Genomic DNA, 5,370 nt, shown 5'->3' with positions numbered 1-5,370 from the left:
GTGTGCTGTGTCCCCTTGCGTGAAGAGATCTCCAAGGGCCTGAGTAGAGCTGGTTCCCTGCTAAGAAGGCGATACCAAAGGGGGATGATGGACGGAGCGTTTAAGCAAATATAAACACTCACCCCCAGTCAACTGATCTGGGTTTAATCCATCATCCTCAATTGGCTCACTCCACCACCCCCTGGGAACAGTCCAGCCCGAACTGCCAAGCCATATCTTCACTGGACCGGAAACAAGCATCCTGGGGCCGGTTTTGGGTTCATAACCCTCATCAGCCAGGCTATCTTGAATCCAGTGGCAGAGTGAGCAAGGGACCCACTTCTGGGCCTACCCTGCCAACTTAGGGCGAACAAAGCAATACCAAAGTGGATGATAGACGAAGCGTATGAGCAAATCAAACACTCACTCCCAGTCAACTGATCCTGGTTTAATCCATCATCATTCTTTAGCTCAATCCACCACCCCAGTTCAGACATGGCCATATGCAAATCAGTCTGACCCTGTGACCCGTTGAGCCCGAACTGCCAAGCCATGTCTTCACTGGACTGGAAACAAGCATCCTGGGACCGGTCTCAGGTTCATAACCCTTAATCAGCCAGGCTATCTTGAATCCAGTGGCAGAGTGAGCAAAGGACTCACGTCTGGGCATACTTTGCCAACTTAGGGCGAACAAAGCGATACCAAAGTGGATGATGGACGGAGCGTATGAGCAAATCAAACACTCACTCCCAGTCAACTGATCCTGGTTTAATCCATCATCATTCTTTAGCTCACTCCACCACCCCAGTTCAGACATCGCCATATGCAAATCGGTCTGACCCTGTGCCTCATGGGTACAGTTGAGCCGGAACTGCCAAGCCATGTCTTGAACTGGACTGGAAACAAGCATCCTGGGACCGGTCTCAGGTTCATAACACTCATCAGCCAGGCTATCTTGAATCCAGTGGCAGAGTGAGCAAAGGACTTCCGTCTGGGCATACTCTGCCAACTTAGGGCGAACAAAGCGATACCAAAGGGGGATGATGGACGCCATCATCCCCTTTGGCATCCCCTTTGGTATCCCTGTTAAGAAGTTCCAGGAACAAAAGGACTTCACCCCCAGCTTCCCCCTGAACTCTGCTGTATGAGTTCTGCCCTTCCTAGAGTGCTTGGTCCAGTTGTGGTGCCTCTGGAAGTTGTGCCTGCTGTTTGGGAAGCTGGACAAATAGAAACTAGGGCAACCTGCAAATTTCCATGCATCGCTTGCTTGCAGAGCGCATCCACGTCAGTGCGAGGAAATTCCTGTCGCCGCGAAGATTGGGATCGACACAGCGCCTGTTGCCGCTGCAAGAGCTGACGCATCCTTTGCTTGCGGAACGCATCGTCCCGGTGCGGGAAGATTACTGTCGTTGCGAGTATCGTCGCAGAGCCTGTCGTAGCGGGGTGAAATCGCCACACCGCTTGCTTGCGGACCGCATCACGTCTCTGCGAACATCGTCGCAGAGCCATCACATCGAGGGGCTGCAAGAGGAGAAGATGGCCGCTGCGCATCGCTGCCGCACCTGACATCATCACCGTCCTGAAGATCGACGCATCGTGCCTTTGCGAGACGCTTCCTACCGAACCTGCGCATCGGAATCCATACAAGGTATCGCATCCCTCCCCATACAGACCGGATTCGTTGCAACATGCCCACTGCCTCCAGCGGGGCTGTCGCATTGCCTCCCCAGGTACTCAGGAGTGACGCATCGCTTGTTTTATTTCAACACTGCAGCTTCCATTTGGAACTTTTGTCGCATCTAAAGGTACTTTTGGCTAAACGTGACGCAACTGTGGATTATTTCGACGCAAACCCTAGAACTCTTTCAAAATCATATTCTTGAACTGTGTATGTTGGATTTTTGTCGTTTTGGTCTTGTGTAGTTTAGATTAAATAACTCAATTTTTCTAAACTGGTGTGGAGTCCATTTGTGGTGTTTTCACTGTGTTACTGTGAGTGTTGGTACAAATACTTTACACATTGCCTTTGATAAGCCTGTCTGCTCGTGCCAAGCTACCAAGGGGGTGAGCAGGGGTTATCTAAAGAGTGTATCCCCCTTACCCTGAATAGAGGCCAGGGTCCCTATTTGTCACAAGTACCTACCTGTGCCAACTAGAGACCCCGAAATCTAACAGACATGCCATAGAGAAGAGGGCAATCTCTTGATGGATTGTGCTCTGTATCAAAATATGCTATGCATTGGCTAAAAAGCAAACACTTAAGGGTTTGCATGCTCATTCCACCAGAGAAGCTGCAACCACTGCGTTAGCACCCAGACATTTGCCAGGCGGCAACATTGGTTTCCCTGCACATGTTAACCAAGCCCTGTCAGGACAGTCCCATCCATCAGGATCGGCATTTTGCCTTTTTGGTCCTGCAGGACTTCTCACGTGAAATTGGTCCGCAGATCCACCTCCGGGAGCTATTGCTTTTGGTATCTATTGTAGGGTAAGGAATCTGCGGCTAGAAGTCTCTGTCAGATGAGGAAGTTATGTCATGTACTTTCTAGGAATCCCCAGGACCTACGCGTTTTGGATGACCTAAACTGAGGGCTTGGTTTCCCAGCCGCTTCCGGACACCTCCACAGGATATGTCAGCCATTAGACCAACTACCATTACCACTCCCCTGTATCTTAGTGGTGTCGTTTCTGACAACCACTGAACATGACAACCCGGATTTCTCTGGGATCATGGAAAACAGTACAGTACATTTCGCTCACGTACTCGTGCTTGCTGTCTCTATACAGGATGGCGATTAGGACGTTTCAATAAGTAGTTATTGGTCAAGCAACACCCTTGTGTAAAACATATGTGCTGCAACAATCAGGAGACAGAAGCATATGAAAGAGATTGCTAGTACCAAAATAGTAAATAGGAGATACTTTTGTACCATGGGGCTAATAAAATGAACATATGCAGCACAGATAAAGAGTAGCACTTGCATGTTCCTAAAATGCGTGCCCTAAGTAATTTGCCTAAATGTACCTAGCCTAGATCTGTATGTGTAGCATGTATATACGTGTAGCTATATATGCTTTGACAAAGACCTGTTGGTTGAAATACGTCAGCATAAATACAAATTATTGGATTTACCTGGACTGTGGGCAATCTTTGCAAGCGCGGCGACGTGAGAGAAATGTAGCATATACAAATGTAGCATTTGTATGGGAGAGTGAGTGTGTGTGTGTGTGGGTGGCTGGGAGGTGTGTGACTCTGTGCATAGATGTGTGAACAGGTGATTCACTAGATGTATGGGTTCAAAACTGCATGTGGAAACAGCTGTATGGGTGGTTGACTGTGTGCATGAGTGTATTGGTGAGTGAATGGATATCTCAGTGCTACATGTCAAAGTAAGTACATATGTAAAACACAGTACATGTGAGAGTTGACATATACAAATTACTGTGTATAAGAGTTAGTGAATGTGTGAGTGGCTGCATGGATCATTGAAAACTTGTATCAGTGATTGTATAAGAGAGTAAATATGTGTTAGAATATGTTTGAATAAGTAAGGTGTGTATAACTGTATAGTTGAGGAAATGGAGGTGTGATTGATTCTTTGCATGACTGACTAGGTGTATGAGTAACTCCATGGATGAGTGACAATCTGTGAGTGTCTGTTTACACTGAGTGTATCTAAGGTTATATTAGGATCTGAAGAGGTTCATCGTATTATCACATGAATGATGTCATCAGTGATGTCATTTTAGTTGTCATCAGTAATGTCATCAGTGATGTCACTGACCAGGTCATGAATGATGTAATATGTGACATCATCAGCAGTGGATTGCGGGTGCGCGATATATAGTTAGTGCAACTAACTATATATGCAAATTTCAATGGTTTTGTGTGAGTAAAATAAGGTTTTGTAAATGCTAATTCCTAACTATATATGGTCTATAACCTATGGTTTTTTCAGTGAATTTCAATGTTTTATTAATAGTAAATATCAAAAGCTGTAACATTTATTCTTCTTTTAAAGGAAAAATATATTTTATATGTTTTTTATATAATTTTTTTATGTATATATATATATATATATATTTTTTTTTTGTTTGTTTCGCTACCGGTCCGCGCACCGGGTAGCTTCCCGTTAGCTCAATTTGGTGCCGCGACCCGGTCCGCGCACCGGGAAACGTTCCGTTAGCGCAACTACCGTGTTCGAAAACAACATTGTGACGCGTCGCGTAAGCGCGACGTATCGCGTTGCCGCGTAATGCGTCTTATGACACGCCGCGTTAGCGCACCCGGAAGTGCTCCGGAGCGCGAACCGAGGCGCGAAGCGCAGCACCCCGGAAGCGCTCCGGGTGCGTAGCGGGACGCGTAACGTAAGCGTAACAGGTCATGTGACCTGAAAATAACACTTTTGATTGGTTTAGAAAATTTTTTTTCCCAAATGATGAAAGCCCCCACCTTTTTTCTCACTCTGACTTTCAACTTAGTGAGAGGAAGACCTGTTTTTCATTATTAAGTGATGGCTTCAGTTGTAGCTGCAGCTGGTGGACCCCCACCACCACCTCCTAGGAAGGAAGGACCACCTACACAGTTCCTTCCCAACCCTGAGGAAGAAGAGGAAGAAGAGGAAGAGGAGGTACAGCAGAGACAACTCTTGCCTGAACAGCCCCGGCAATCCCACCACAAGGACAATTTTTTTCTTTCCCTCAAGGCCAAAAAAAGGTCAATGCCCGACATGTGACATGCCTCATATGTAAAAGAGTTCTGTCCCGAGGCACAGATAAAAAATAGAGTTACGGAAACAATACTATGCATCGCCACATGCAGAGGTGGCATCCAATTAATTACAGCGTGGCTGAGGTGCGTCACCTCCGCGAAAACCCACCAACTCCTGTGGCCAGCACCTCGACACAGGAAAGTCTTTCGGGACCAGAGGCGAGGGAGACGGTCCCCAGTATCAGAGCAATTTTGCACACATAAAGCTAGTGTGTATTTATTGTGGGGGACTACTTTGTTATGGGGAGATGAGTGTGAATTTAATGAACAGAGCATATGAAAACCACAAGTGCTCAAAACGCCCCAAAAAGTAAATTTTTTTTTTGCTCCTGTTGAGCCCTTTCTAATGCCTGTTTTTCGTTGTTCCCCCTCTAAAAAAACAAAAAAAAATTAAAATTGTTCAAAAAATACAAAAAAAATGTTCATAAAAATAATTAAAAAAATATAAAACAACAAAAACAATAAAAAAAAGTTCTTTTCAGAACTACCTCCCATTTATAAAAAAATGCTAAAATGTTTAGCACTCTGGCAATCTCTTTTTTTTGATTCGCTTCCTGGTTCGCGCGCCGGTACGCGAACCGGAAGCGAACCAAAAAAAAAATGAAAAAAATAAATAAAGA

The sequence above is a fragment of the Lissotriton vulgaris genome, chromosome 3_2 (genome assembly GCF_964263255.1).
Source record: "Lissotriton vulgaris chromosome 3_2, aLisVul1.2, whole genome shotgun sequence".
Lineage (NCBI taxonomy): Eukaryota > Metazoa > Chordata > Amphibia > Caudata > Salamandridae > Lissotriton > Lissotriton vulgaris.
This window is presented reverse-complemented; position numbering follows the sequence as displayed.